General features: G+C 37.7%; 1 protein-coding gene across 19 annotated transcripts in view; it reads left to right on the top strand.

Moving 5' to 3' along the window:
• The first annotated feature begins 3,397 nt into the window (after positions 1 to 3,397).
• Positions 3,398 to 15,667, top strand: part of BAZ2B (bromodomain adjacent to zinc finger domain 2B) — a 241,997-nt gene continuing 229,727 nt past the window's right edge. For 15 of the 19 annotated variants that reach the window (XM_075829327.1, XM_075829326.1, XM_075829337.1 and 12 more), the window contains exon 1: positions 3,398 to 3,708. The gene's annotated coding sequence lies outside the window, so the exon portion shown is untranslated. The remainder of the gene's footprint in view (positions 3,709 to 15,667) is intronic. The other 4 variants (XM_075829339.1, XM_075829338.1, XM_075829335.1 and 1 more) reach the window with 1 other exon arrangement.

The raw sequence follows: 15,667 nt of genomic DNA, 5'->3' as shown, positions 1-15,667 counted from the left end.
AATAATCCTCAACTACTCTTCATAATATAAATAAAAAGAAGCCAGACTGCCCTTAAACCTCATTGGGTCCTTATTGGAAACTGGCTCTTAGGGCTCATGCATGGTTCCTGTGCAGCGGCACAAAGAGTCTCTATTAGTCTGTACATAACGGATTACGGTGCCTCCTTGAGAATACCTCTATAGTACAACATGCATTGGAGCATTACCCAATTTTTTTCTCACAAATTGTCAAGAAATATGTGTGTCTGTAGAATCGGAGGTACACAAAGGTACAGTATGGGCCTATAGAAGTCTATGAATGCCATATTATGGATCCATTTATGAATGTATCGATAAATGTCTCCATTCTTTCCTATGGGATAGCCCAATGTCAAAAAGTTAACTCAGCTGGAGTTTTTGAGTATAAAAGGTTGAACTTGATGGATAATTTTTTATTTTTTTTGTGGAATAGATTGCATGTGCTTTCAAAAGGGAGAAGTAAAGCCACTGCAAGACTCCTCAGGTAGCGGCTTATCCACTTGCAGACAAAAGGTTTGGGCACGTTGGAATCCAACATGCCCGAACTTCGTCTCCTCCGACATCTACCATTGGACGAGAAACGGGACACCGTCACACACATTAGATGGTCGGCCGATCCTGCTGACACATCGGTGGCTTCGGCCGACCTACATCTAATATGTATAGCCACCTTAAGAACTGAAGGACTTAAAGAAGGACTTAAACCCAGTGTGCGCTGAGGCTGATTATGATGCAACCTCCGGATTTCTTGTAGAATGTTTTGAACATAAGACAACTAATTATATTGACATTGATATCAATGGACTTCAGTTTACAGTCTGGAAGATTATTACTAAATTTTGAGGTTAGCAAAGTACTGACCCAGTGCAATATAGACAGAGCCCGGTCTAGAAGTTAATTAAATATACACTAATGACATATTATAACAAAACCGTTGTCCTTATTAAAAGTTATTAGGTAGTTAGTCAAATTATATCTTCAAAGGAATTCAAAGCATGGAAACTCAGGATTAAATTATGCATTTGAACCTTAGGCCAGCTTTTACTGTTGAGACAGTTTTGCTACTAAGAGAGGAATCGTGTGTCATTGAAATTAAATGCTTTTCCAGGGATGGAAGGTTCCAGTTTTAATGAAATTACTGAGTGTGGTGTACTGAAATGATTAAAATCTGTATTCCGGGAATGTGGCAGTGAAAAAAATAATCAATAAATGCAAGCCCAGATGCTGTTAAGATGTGAGCACTTTCATGGATGTAAGTGCAAAAAAAAAATATTCTAAAAAAATAAATAGCTAAATGAAAAGAATATTAATTACCAGTGCAAGTCATTCCTTAAATAACGCTATTCTCCCGATGCAGACTAGAATTTGAGATTCCATTTTGTTTTGACTAGGAAATGAGAATCTTTCTTTTCAAACGACCCCATTAAAACAGGATTTGTTTTTTTTTGCCCTTCCCCCGCTTTCTGCATTGCAATCATTGTGCTTACACTTATTATGTTACAAAATGACCGAGGTAAGGCTGACATTCTCATTGCATGCAAAAGACCTACTCGGCAAGGCATTTTTTTTTTTTCTAATGAAGGAGCTTTGTAAAATCTCCCCATGTGCTAAAACTAATGAAGATCCTCCAGCACAATTAAAATCACAGTCAGAGCCAAACAGAAAACAACATGAGATTTATAAAAAAAAATTTAACTTATCCATATAAATAAATGATAATTTAGTTATTTTTCATCCCGAGATGTTGACATTTGCTGATGAATTATATAAATGGGCTTTTTTTTTTTTTTTTTTTTTAAAGTCATCTAATGAAGGACCTTTGTGTACTTTAACCCTAGGCCTAACCTGACATGAGTGTGAACTTTAAAAAAAAAAAAAAATATCTAACCACAAGTGATAGGTTTAGAGGTTTTAACTGGGAGGTGCAGCAGTGTGTGACCTTATTTCACTAAATTGCACAAGAGATGGATTGGGAAGAGCCAGTTACTGAGACGGAGGAATGGAGGAGGGATCATTTCCTGTTTTAGTAGAAACTAAAACGTTATTACTGTATTTATAGCCAGTCTTGCAGGTCCACAACATTAATACCCACAATAGGACAGAATGTGATCAACTTTAAAAGCATTACTCAAGGCAGCCACAGCTTTTTTTTGCTGATCACTGGTATTTCTTTCCTCTCTCTCTGTACGACCTTTCATTTTATTCTCTTCATTGCTTTCTCTTCTCCACAGTATCACTTACACACAGCAGTTGTAAAAACAGTCAAGCAGAGTGCAATCTTTATTTATGATAAAGGACATTTTGGCAAAACAGGGCACCCCAATTATATAATCCATTCCATGGGGGTGGAATGAAAGTTTAAAAAAAATGGAAAGTTTTAGGCTTACGTTATACAGGCCATTTTAATGACCTGGTTTTTTGTTTGTTTTCATTTATGCAACTTTATAAACTTGTAGGCAGTCTGAAGAGGTGGCTAAATCGACCACATTTCTTGGGCATGTTTGGCGTATGCACCAGGAAAGTCTCCCGATCTATATGCCGACGTGTCCATAAACTTAAATAGTTAAATACATGTCAAAAGGTTGTCCTTTTGGAATACGTTTGGCTGCTCTACATTGGCATACCGCATTCTCAACTCTACTGAAAAGCATAGTTGACTAAAATTTTAAATACAACTCTATACAAACTCAAAGTTTACCGCTCAGATACGTTTTTGTTAATGGGAGTCAACGGCAGATGTAATTGCCGAAAGTGGTGTCCACCTAGCTTTATATCCTTAGATTAAAGTTGTTAGAAGTTGAGAAATAAAGACAAAAATATAGTATTATTCTCCTTAAAATTTTCCGAAATATAAAATGTTATTAACACAATTAAGAAAATATAATAAACAACAGATCAATCAAATAAATAAAACAAATTGTAATATAAAGTCATTATTTACATGTATGTCTACTATAAAAGTAATAATATTTTCTGATGTAAACCTTGAAGTAAAAATTAAATTTGGCCAACTTTTTTGTGATTATCAATATATATATATATTTTTTATTTTTTTAAAATATTATTTAAAAAAAATCTAAGTGACATTTAACTGCTGAGCTTATAATTATTACTTAACATATCTCCAACAAAAAAAGTAAAATGAAACAGAATTATGTCCAAAGTTGACATCACAATTTTAAAGATATATTGTACACTTTTACTTAAATTTCCTTTTTTACATATGTTATATACTGAGTTTATCGTTAGATGAGATGATGGGTATGACATGGTCTCTTGCGTTCTATCAGTGCAGATTGCTGTAGTAAATTAAATGGATAAACTTAGAAATAAAAACAAGCAAATAAACATTTTTCCTCCTTTGCAGGCTCTCTGGTTAACAGCAAGTTTCATTGTTAGAGGCTTGTTGGCTGACGTCACTTTTGGTTCATGAAGCTTTGCCTTGAAGTGAAGCTGAATAAAAACCTTGAGAAGAATCTCCTTCAATCTGCTGCAAGGAACTAAACAGACACACACACATAGAGGGAGCACAATTACACCCTCTTCCTTTATGTCCTTTCCCACAGCTCCTGGAGAGACACAGCACACAAAAAGAGACTGGCAAGGAAAAGCAGAGATAACCTTCCATCACCTCTCCCTAAAATATTCACCCCCCTGAATCCCTGGCAAGGAGGAGACCCTGGGCATAAGGTGAGTGAACAGTAAGCTGCAGCAGGGCAAGGCGATCACATCAATGGGTTACTTATAAGGGTCCCAACAAACAGGGGAAGGATTGTTTGGATACATGGGGGGTTCCCTGTGTTGTTATACAGTTCTCTATGGGATCAGTAGGGGTGCTGTAGTCTAAGGAGGGGGAGGCACATGAGAAGGTGAATGCGTGCCCTCCCTGTGCCCCTCTCCTATCTCTCCTATTGCACTCTGCTATCTGCTCTCTGTTTATTTTTCTGCATTTCTTCCCAGAGGCTTCTGCTAGCTAAATGGGACCTTGCATTCAGTATTCCCTTATTAACCCTACTGCTCCCTTTCCGCCCCTCCCTGAGGTGCCTATCAGCAAGGTATGAGGCACCCAGCTCCTAAACATATCCTCTTCTGGCAATAGGACACTTATATTACCCTTCTTGCTCTTAAGAGGTTGTGTTATAACCCCTTCAGCATTTTGGCGGTGGGAGGTAACCCCTTCAGCATTTTTTTCCCCCTTAAGCAATTCTTAATAAAAAATGATTTAGGCTTTTAAGGTCTTTTTTCCTGTCCTTAAGTAAATTGTATTTTCGCCGTGAATGTCCATATTCCTCGTAGTTCACGTGGAATTGCAGATATCGAGGGAGCATTTGTTGTTGAGAGAATCAGTCCAGTGTTTAAGTGTAATTCAGTTTTCACAAATCCCATATGTCTTGCAACTCAATGCCAGGAACATCTGCCAGTAACCGTAAACTGGTGGTAATGCTGTCGATTGGCTTATCCAGCCCCCCAAATGTCCCATTCATTCCAATCTATTTAAAGCTACACGTCTTAGGGTTAAAGGGGTGTTGACTAAAAGCAAATAACCCCACCTTCTGTTTTGCATAGTGGTTAGTATCTCAGGGGTTAAGTGAGGTAAGCCTACCTATAAAGTGATTTTTATGCCAAAATCACCGCAACAACACCATACAAATTCCAGGCTTGGTGCCAGGGAGAGTAATGTGGATTGATAGGAAGGATCAGGGGGGTGAATGAGGGTTCTGTATATGGAGCATCTGATCACTGCTGTCTTCCTGCACTGCCCTCTTCATCTCTCCTACTCTTTTGTGTTCCTTCCTTGAACAGCATAGCAGCTGCTGACTGGTTGAGTTGTTGAAATTTATCCCTTTGTGTATATAACAATATCCTCCATTTTCCTCCTTTTTTTCCCCTGCCCTCTAAACAACAAGCTACTCGCCATCTTGTATAATTTTATATGCAAGATTCCTTAATTTATTTATTTATTTATTTATTTGGGGACTCAGACTTTTTTGCAAATTAGAGGCTAAGAATCACGACTGGTCATATTTATCTGGCCCAAAGTTTACAATACACAAAGTGACGTCATTTAAAAAAGTTTGAACATTTTTTTTTCATCTATTTTTTTTTATTTTTTTCATTTTATAAAAATCTATTTTACTCAGAATTTTTCATTTATTTTTTTTTTCCTAATAATTTTTTGTCGGCGTCCTCAATCATTTACAACAGGTGTGGAAATACTGCACCAGACGTGAAATGAAATTGTCCTTTTTTAAATGTGTTTTTGCAAACCTGTCAATTTTTATGGCTTGAAAATGCAATAAGATTTGCTAATTAGCTACATTTCATTGTTTTATGCACATTCTTTGTATTTGCTTATGTGATACAGATGGCTGCACATAACTTATTTCCTTCTTTTTTTTTTTTTTGCGTCTGACCTTGAATTATTTAATGTATAATGCATGGCTTTAATTATTTCATGTCTGTTGAATGTTTTTTTTAATTTTTTATTAGAGATTGAGTTTACCATGTGTAGTGAGTGATGTTGTAGTGAGACATGTGATAGTTGTGTTTATATAAAAAAATAATTTTTATTTATTTTTGGAATAGACGCTGATGCTGCAAACGTTAAATGATCAAATATTTATATAATTACTAACTTCATCAATAATTAGTGGCTTGTTTAGGGGAATCCACTTTTTTCTCATCGTATTTAGTACTTGCCGGTGACTTAGGGGTTAATCCATGGGTAGTTGTGAAATCTGAGTTTAAAAGCAGGGAGCTGCATGCAGGATTCCTTAGAAAAACACAGCCTTACCTCAGCCCATGTGGGAAGAGAATACAATCAACTTCAGTGTTCTTAAAATTGTTTCCTGAACAATACCTACTTTTTGTCTTATAAAAAGTTCTACCGGTCACATGACCGCTCTTAATAAAACACTCCATGGCTCATCAATAAGAAGTGCTGGAACCAGACAATAATGAAAACGTAAATGTTTTTGTTCCTTGCTCATTCATTTGTTAATGGATACATGAATTAGCATTTAAGTATTGTATGTGTATATATATATATATTAGTCTCAAGTGGTGGGTGGATTAAAAAAGAAACAAAACAAATATAATGTATATATGTATAATATATACATTTATCATTTAAATTAATATTTAAATTATGAATTTAATATTAAATGACAAATGTGTCAATTGTTAAAAACATTGAAGTATAAAGGTGGGTTTTTGATAATGGCACCTATTGATTTTGTTTCTATACTATAAAATCAGATGGACATAATATGAAACCTGCATTTTTGAATATAGATGTCTATGTATTACCTAAGGACCCATAAACCAGCCTTCTAATCCTAACTATTTTGTTCTATTTATCATTAACCCATGCATCAAAATAGATCTCTCTTTAGACTAGAACCCCTACATAATACTAACATGAAGTCTGTATGACACCAGACAGAATGTAAATATCTACTAGAGGGTTTCTGCTCTATCAATCATGATATCATCTTTTTATCATAACAAAGTCTATGGGTCATGTATAGCGTCTAGTTTCCATAAAAAATGTTGGCATGAAAATGAATGACTGATGTGTTAAAAAAAATGTCTCAAACGACATAACAAATTAATCAGGCTTGTTTTTAAGCCTGTTTTTTTGCTCCTATATGTATTATGATGTTAAATATTTTGTTATAGGGTAGGGCACTTGCTCGTTTCTAGCCTCTTGATTGGCCCTTGTAGGAGGAGGTAATAAGAAGATGTCCTAATCCAGTCATTTCCAACCGTGTTACCATAGGGAACGCCTGAAAAAATGATGGCATCCTTAAGGAACCCTTACACCTAGCCCTTGCCTTCTGTTCAAGTGATTGCCCTTGTTGTTGCTGTCTTCTAGGAAACCCCTAACCAGGTTCCAGGCTTCTCCTTAATCCTTGTTGGTAAACCCTTCCCTTATCTGAAGGGAAACTGTTCTAAAAATAGGTATTGCTACAGATTTTCTAACATTGAGGAGCAGTTTCCCAGAATAGTTTTTTGACGCGTTTTGTTCAAGTTTTTTGGTGCGTAATTAGGACTCTCATTAACTATGGGAAATAGGCACATTTTTGGTGTGTTTTACGTGCCAAGAATTGACCTGACGCTTCTTTTTTTACACAACGTGTTTTTTAAACACGTGAGTGTAAAAATAAAGCGTCGTATGCACTACAATGCGTTTTTCCATTGAGGTCAATGGAAAGCTTAGAGCATGCGTTTTTTATGTGTTTTTCTGATGCGTTTTTTGGCGCGTAAAACGCGTCAAATACACGCCGTGTAAACAAGGCCTTACAGTGTTAGCCAAAGTAGTTAGCTAGATGTTAGCCGTCAGCTTGGCAAATTTGGTGGAAAACATACTTTTCCACCATATTTCATAAATATATTGATCTACATGTAGAGTAAAGAAGTTCGAGTCAGTAACACCTGGCATTCTTCCTGTATTTTTCATCCAGGTGACCTAGCTTAGGTTACCTAGTCTAGTGTTCCCTGATCTTTCAAGTAAAGAAATTGTTCTTCAAGGAGTCTGATACACCTGTACGTCGGTGACGATAAGCACAAAATACTCCCTTTTTTCTGTTAGGCCTCAGGCCAGGGATGAGGATAATTTACATTTAGATGTATCACCTCAGATCAACTGAGCTTTTGGAAATTCAATGTCTTAAGGAACTAAAATTTGTTAGTAATGGGTGGGAGACAGTTCTTCTGTGTTGAAAGGTCTTACTTTCTCAATCTCCAAGGGTAATGTAGCCACCACCGTTTATAAGGAGCAGAAATGCCAATGTGGCCTGCTTGGTATTGTGTTATGCCCTTTATAGTACACTGTTAGAATTTTTTTTACTGTTATACATAGATATAGTGATCCCAAGATCAGAGGATCCAATTGAATAAAAATATTTGCAATTTCTTTAAAAAAAATTTAGATCATTTTTTTTCTATGTTGTCGGTCACGATCCTGTAATAATGGAAATTTTTTGTCAATCTGATTAGTCCTGAGTGGTTGATGCACAATAATTCTTTATGCGGAACATTAACATCTGGTTGCCTATGTGTGCATGACTTTCAGTAGAGGACTAATCAAGTGTGAAATTGTTCATATCATTAGGAATTATCGAAGCATTTGTAGGATACTAAGTTATTCTAACACAATCATATGGTGATGGGAATAATATACATATCATTTACCATCTACAATTTTGGTGAAAAATCTATGGTAGTCTGTAATGGTAAGACTAAAGGATAAAATTTTCAGGCCCAACTTAGAAATATGTAAAATACATGCATTTAAGAGTAAGACGTTGTATAGACAAGTAGTGGACCTCTCTGGAAAGGCAATGCTATCAAGCGGTGATCTAGATGGAACTCAACAAGAGCTCATTGTTTACTATATCACTTTTGCAATGGGATCAATGAAACCAATGTGTGAATGCCTCTGATGCCCACAGGAACAGAGGCAGCCAATGGATTATCTCCTTATGGCTAAATGTCAGACACACAAAACATTTGGGCATTAGGGTCTAATCTAGCAGAGTTCTATTATACTGGTCCTACTTGATCTGATTTTTAGTTCTGGGATCATGTAGGGGGAGTTGCTAACAATTCATATAATAGGAAAATGACCATATTCCACATTTTATTATGTGCTGAAAAGAATCAAACATGATGCTAACAACATCTCACTGGCATAGAGGGTATAAGTATGAGCAAGAGTGGGTGTTTCACTGATCATTGGCATCAAAGAAATATCTACCCATCTATGGCCAGCCTTAAAGGGGGTTTTAACAGAAATGAATTGACCAATTAAGCAAAAAATAAAAAAGAATTCAGGTGTGTCATAATAAATTCCTCATACAAACTGGTGACTAATCCCATTTTGAAAGGCAATTTCATTGACAAAGGATAGTTAAAAGGGTTGTCCAGTAAAGAAAACCCATTTCCATATACCCTATTAGGGAAATCTGAGTTAATAGAGGGGGTCCCTGTTCTCTTGGACAGAGGGGAGAGTGGAGTGGATTCAAATAGCATATTTTGCTCTAGAGGACCTGTTCTGTATTATATGGACAACCTATTGATTTGAATGGAAACTGTATAGTGCTTCATTTTTCCTGTGGTGGCGCTGCAGGGAAACTGATCACTTACTGACAGGTTTCCCAAAAGATTACAGCTGATCTCTGGGGGGTCCCAGCAGGGAGACACAATGTGATCTGCTTATTGTTAAGTGACCCTTCTAACAAGTAGGGATTTTCTGAAGTGGAGAACCCCTTTAAATAACACACACAGACAAGTGGTGCAAATGCATGGACAATACACTCCTGTGGTAATCCTTTACAAGCTTCGATAATGCCTACAATTCAGCGATTCGACTGCTTGTTCGATTGTAGCTTCTGATTGTGAAGGAAGCATATGACATTCCTTTACATGTAATGATTATTCGATATTGCAAAGAAGTTAAAGTCTCAAGGCCTTTTTAAACGGGCCAATGATAGGGCACATGAGCGTTCAAATGAACGCTCGTTCCCTTTAATTGTGCTCGTTTATTGGCTGATCTGCTCATTTATACAGTAATAAATGTTATGGTTACTGGCAGCAGATCTCCCTGTGTACACAGGGAGATGTGCTGCCGACATGATGGAAATATATGGGGATGAACGATCAAAGTAACGATTGCTCGTCCCCATACATAACCAATCATTGCTCCGAGTTGCCTTGTTGATCGGCGCCCATTTTCACAGCCCGTATCGGGCTGTGTAATAGGACCTTTAGTCACATGGCAAAGACACGTGGAGAAAAGTCAACATTGTGCATGGCAACACCCATTTTAATTGCAAGACCACTGACAATTGAATGCGATTTGCTAATCTTAGTACTCCTAAAGATGTGCCAGTCTGAAAGTCTTTACACTTTGAGATGATTGTAATCGACTACCAAAATGAGTTGAAAATTGTCGAATTATACATATTATTGCATCGTGTAAAGCCTTCCTGCTATATACTTTTTGCTCTTTTTTTTATTTTATTTCTCTACTTAGAGTAACTTCAGTGGTTAGAATTTATTCGAAACTGCAACTAGTTATAATGCAGCAGAACTGAAATGATCACTGAACTGTTTATGGCTCTGTGATAACTTTCTAAGATAACTTAGTAGGATTGCCTAAAGTCCTGGGGAAACCCATGGTGATATCACCATGAATTGTGCCAACTGACCAATTTGTCTCTGCTGCATTGAAAGTCTAAGCTGAGCAACGTCTGTTTCTTAACATTTGTAGATGTGGTCACCGCTCTAGGACAGCGAATACCATGCTGTTGGTATAAGACGAAAAGTGCATGTTATGAAAGCACGGACCGCCAGTTATGCTTAATTTTACTTTTAAGTAACAAGTATTTCACTATGTTTTATCCTCAGTTGCTTCGAACTTCCTAGAAAGAGTGCAGTTCAAGTACTCAAGCCATAGTTTCTTAATTTATGGTTCTTAAAGGGTTGTATGCTTTGGCCATTTCCTTTTTGCTAGAAGGGTTCCCTGATGATAAGCTGATCACAGGGTATCAGACATCTCCCCTTTTTGACCCCCTTCCCCTCTCACAGCATGTAGTCTCACAGAAAGAGAATGCAGCAGCATCCCCCTCTTCCCTGTCTACTATTCACTCTATTACCTTCCAGCCAGGGAAAGGGGAAATACATTCCATTGGATGGTGACAAAGATTTCACTTCCCCCCAATAAGATTTATTACAAAGTTACGTGTATTTATATGTACTACTGATTTCTGTAAAAAACAACAAACAACAAATAATGAAGATAGGTGAACTTTAACATGCCCTAATAGAGCATATAATAAAGAGTTATCTAAAACTGATAACACCTGTTTTGTCAAAAACATAGCAGTTGTCTATTTTTTATTTCCATATGTACTTGTGAACTCATGCACGTACTGTAATACCATGTTATAGGTTATGCTTATTGTCACAAATTGTTATAATGTGGTCATTTCACACCTATCAACCCAAGTCTCTGTACTTCCAAAATGTAACACTAGGGACAATATTACACTTGGGTTATTTTTTGTTTTTTTTGCCTAATCACTCTTTTTTATTTATCGTAATATATAATCTACAGTGATTTTAGTAGACTATGAAATGTTTTATTAGTTTTTTTAAAATTTAAAACTCTTTGTGTCCCTCTTTTGGAGAAAAAGTCCCTACTTTTGACTGAAACAACTCTTTTGCTACTGAATTGTCTTTCTTTTGGAACGGATTTAGATCTACACTATTAAATGTACTGTATTGGTTATGAAAGTTCAGACACTTCATAGTCACGCAAACCCTATCTATTACATCTTCATATGATGCTAAGAAGCTTGTGTATTCAGCTGTATTTAAGGTAATGTATAAAAGGTAATGGAAAACTGTTGAAGAACATGGATCTGGTTTTACAAAATTTGATCTTTCGCACAATGAATATAGGTCCACGCAAGGACAGAATTTATAGACCATATACCCGTCTTTTCTTTTAGATCTGATCCCAGTTCGAGAACAGAAAGAAATGTTGTATGTGTATGAACCTGGGCTTAATGTACTTCACTGATTGTCCGAAATGATGGGCCTGGTCCCTATGCTCAGTACCCTTTCTTTTAGCCAGCACTTAGTGGCATGTCAAGTGCTCTCTGCTTTGGGACTGTTGATGTCCATAGAAGTCAATCAATGTCGCTGCAGGTAATTCAAGTGCTTGACCAGTGTATCCCCTTTACAATATCAGCTGATATCCAGGGGCCCCACATTATAAACAAGGGATGTCCAAACAAGCAATCCTTTTAAAGGTCAATGGAAACAACTCAGGATATTATTGTATGTCCACCTATGTTATTTTCACCATTATTTAGTAAGATGCTTCTTTATAGTCCTAATCCGTAACATCTTATGTAGAATAACATCACCTAGAACATAGCTCTAAACCTAGACATAATCGTTAACAATGGACACAACACTATTTTTAGAGATATAGACCGGGGGAGAGAAAGGAGCATAGAAGCCAAATATTATAAAAATAAATAGTTTTATTTAACACATAAATACACACAAAATATTTTAAAAAGAAGGTACAAAAAGACAAGAAGACTCTGTAGTTCCAGTAAAGCACAACAAGAGAGACTCCCTAAAAGTGGTCCAGGAGAAAGTTTCAGACACTCCAGGTGATAAGTATGGGGTGTGGGCAATGAACTAAATGATATGCATGGATAGATATACCGTAACATGGTACAACCTGTATAAGCAGTGAACAGGGTTAGGGAAAAGAGTAGATCACTAGTAACAGTCAGTCCGCAGATTGATCAATCAGCCCCACCCCTCTGTCAAAGGAGAGTCTTACCCATAAAGCGTTGAATAGGAAAGTCGGTCAGGCGTGCAGGTAAACCCCAACGCGCGTTTCGCGGTATGCTTCCTCAAGGGGTGTTAACGTGTCTAAGAGGGGACAGCCTTATATGCAGTGAGCCACAGGTGAACTCACTATTTTTTCTTTCCAGGAGATCACGGCGCACATCCTCTGCCGAAAACCGGAAGTGAGGCATGCCCCACTTCCAGCCCCCAGCGCCATAGCGCATGTCCGGAATCCCCGACGCGTACAGGGATCCCAAGCATGCGCAGTGCGCCAATAGGGGCGGGAGCGAGGCCGGGCCACACAGCGGCAACGTGCAAGTTACTAGTGACGGTCACTAGTGATCTACTCTTTTCTCTAACCCTGTTCACTGCTTATACAGGTTGTACCATGTTAGGGTATATCTATCCATGCATATCATTTAGTTCATTGCCCACACCCCATACTTATCACCTGGAGTGTCTGAAACTTTCTCCTGGACCACTTTTAGGGAGTCTCTCTTGTTGTGCTTTACTGGAACTACAGAGTCTTCTTGTCTTTTTGTACCTTCTTTTTAAAATATGTTGTGTGTATTTATGTGTTAAATAAAACTATTTATTTTTATAATATTTGGCTTCTATGCTCCTTTCTCTCCCCCAGTCTATATATGTATATATAGGAGTTGCCCTTTTTTTGGTACTTAGGGAGGATGCTTTACTTGCATAGCACCTAGCCCCTTACTTTAATTGCTATATGAGTCATTTTGTTTGTATACTATTTTTAGAGACCTGGTATTATAATAGGGTATTCCCAGGATAAAGTTGGACACCTTACAAAGATCAAAGGAGGATGATGGGTTTGCATTACCTGATCTGTGGCTATATTATTTAGCTGTGAAGTTACAGCATTTACGAGGATGGGGTGAAATGATAGCGCCATTCACATTGGGTCAAATCATTCAGTACTTGATTCAGATTATGCATCTGTTGGCATGCCCGAGCATTTTCCAACTTTATCTGCCATTCATAAACTGTGGCAGAAGCTTTGCACTCTGACAGGTATTAAAGGATACACGGACCATATTCCAATATGGCCAAACTTTGTATAATCTGAGTTAAATAAGTTGACATGGTTTGAGGCTTGGACGAGTAAGGAGGTGACCCATATGTCTCCGCTTTATTCATATTGGACTTTCAAGTCCTTTATGCAAATCAGAGAAGATTATGCTTTGCCTCACAATAGCTTCTGTCAGTACCTTCAACTGAGACATGCTGTACACTCTCAAAATCAGCTGTCTCCTATATTACCGGCCACACATAAATCGGATTTTACTTCACACGAACGTGTTTTTAAGGCCGCAATTCCCCCGAAAATCCACGGGAGAATTGTGGCCCCATTCATTTCTATGGGGCCATGCACACGACCGTAGTTTTTGCGGTCTTTGCACAGCCCGGGAACCCGCACCGCAGAAAGAACGGTCATGTCCTATTACGGACATCTTTTGCGGTCTGGGCTCATTGAAAACAATGACGGCGGCCATGTGCATGTCGTACGATTTGCGGGTGGCCCGCGGCTGACAGTCCGCAGCCAGCCGACCCGAAAATCACGGCCGTGCACACGGCTACGGTCGTGTGCATGAGGCCTAAGTGGCAAAGTGATGTCAGGCCTATTACCGATGACCAATCGTCGGACACTCTTTAAAACGCTCCAATAGTAGCAGTTAGTGAGGCTCATCGATTATCTCATATTTACCTTCTCTAGGTGAATAAAACACCGGCCTTACTGTTTAGAATGGAATTTAGATCTGATGATCTATCCGCCACCGATCACCTAGAGCTGGACTAATTCACTTGATGTGGAATTGCCTACGCTCAAGGAGGTATTGGACAGATGTGCTTGACCTCATTGATAAAACATATGCGGTACAATTAGATGGAGTTCCTCTGATTTACTTACTTAGATGTGATGCTGGGGCACCTGTGATAAGAGAGCCACGGGTTAGCTATCTCGAGATATTTAGCCCGTGAACTAATTGCTTTCCACTGGAAGTCACTAACACCTGTTACAGTGGATGAATACATTGCTAAAGTAAATTTACATTTGCGAGGAAAAATCAAGAAGTTTTGGGATCTGTGGGCTCCTTGGCTAGATACATTGGGATTAGCTCTGTTGACCCTGATATGATGTACATATCTGATAGTCTTTTTGCTATTTTAAGGGGGGGGGGGGTGTTCGTGCACCAAAATAAAAGATTGCGTCCATATAAATTAGCTATATTTCGCTATTTTAGAATAATCACACAACATTGTCTTGTGACACAAGTCAAGAAAGCTGTATTGACCCTGATGATTTCAAAGAGACTTCAGTCGTTCACAGAACATCTTACTAGTGTATCCAAATCTGACACAAATAGGATTTTTTGGGGAAAAATCCAACAATTTACTTTCCAGAACATTAGTAATTTAGTAGGAACTACTAGTTCCCGTAAAACCAGAATCCTTGTAGGGATAGTACTTCAGGAATAGATGAGCCCCAGGAATATAAAACCCATAGATTTGGTATTGTATCACACTCCTCTTTAAATGTTAATGTTGTAACCGTCAACCCCAGTACATCAGGTAGGCTGTCCATCACTGAGACAGGCATAGAAGTGATTTTGCCTTCGGGGTCTGTGTAGCTATAACCCAAGGAAGGGCAGGATGTAATTTCCTTGTAGTGAGTGATGATGCGGCAAATCTTTAACTACGTCCGGGTTAATAAAATTAAATATTGGACTGTTGACAAGGACAACACCACTGTATTCCATATGCACTTGCTTTTTAATGTCCTTAATATAGTCAGATGAAGCCCTGAATTTCTAATCCAATACAAATTATATACAATGCAAATCAAGAAACCAGCAAAAATATTAACAGAGATTAGGTTTCTTGCAAGAGAAGAGCCTGACGTTCTTAAATTTAGCCAGATGTATGTGATACTTCATTTTAATTCCCTGTTGAGTGGAAAAAAAAAACGGAGAATATCTTTTGTTGCAGAAATAATTTTTCTCTGCCAATTATGTGAAATTCTAGATACAGGGAAATGTTTAAATAGTGAAATATCATTTGGAGCAGATTGTTGTAAATTATACATGCAGGAAAATCTCACTGATCCATAACAGTATAATAGACAGGATGAAAATCCAGAGACAAACACATCCATGAGATAACAGATATCAAAGAAAGTTCACCCTTGTATCAATGTAATAAAGTTTCATTTAATTCCCATTATTTTTATAGAGTAAACCAATTCCGC

This window comes from Rhinoderma darwinii, chromosome 6 (genome assembly GCF_050947455.1).
Source record: "Rhinoderma darwinii isolate aRhiDar2 chromosome 6, aRhiDar2.hap1, whole genome shotgun sequence".
Lineage (NCBI taxonomy): Eukaryota > Metazoa > Chordata > Amphibia > Anura > Rhinodermatidae > Rhinoderma > Rhinoderma darwinii.
This window is presented reverse-complemented; position numbering and strand designations above follow the sequence as displayed.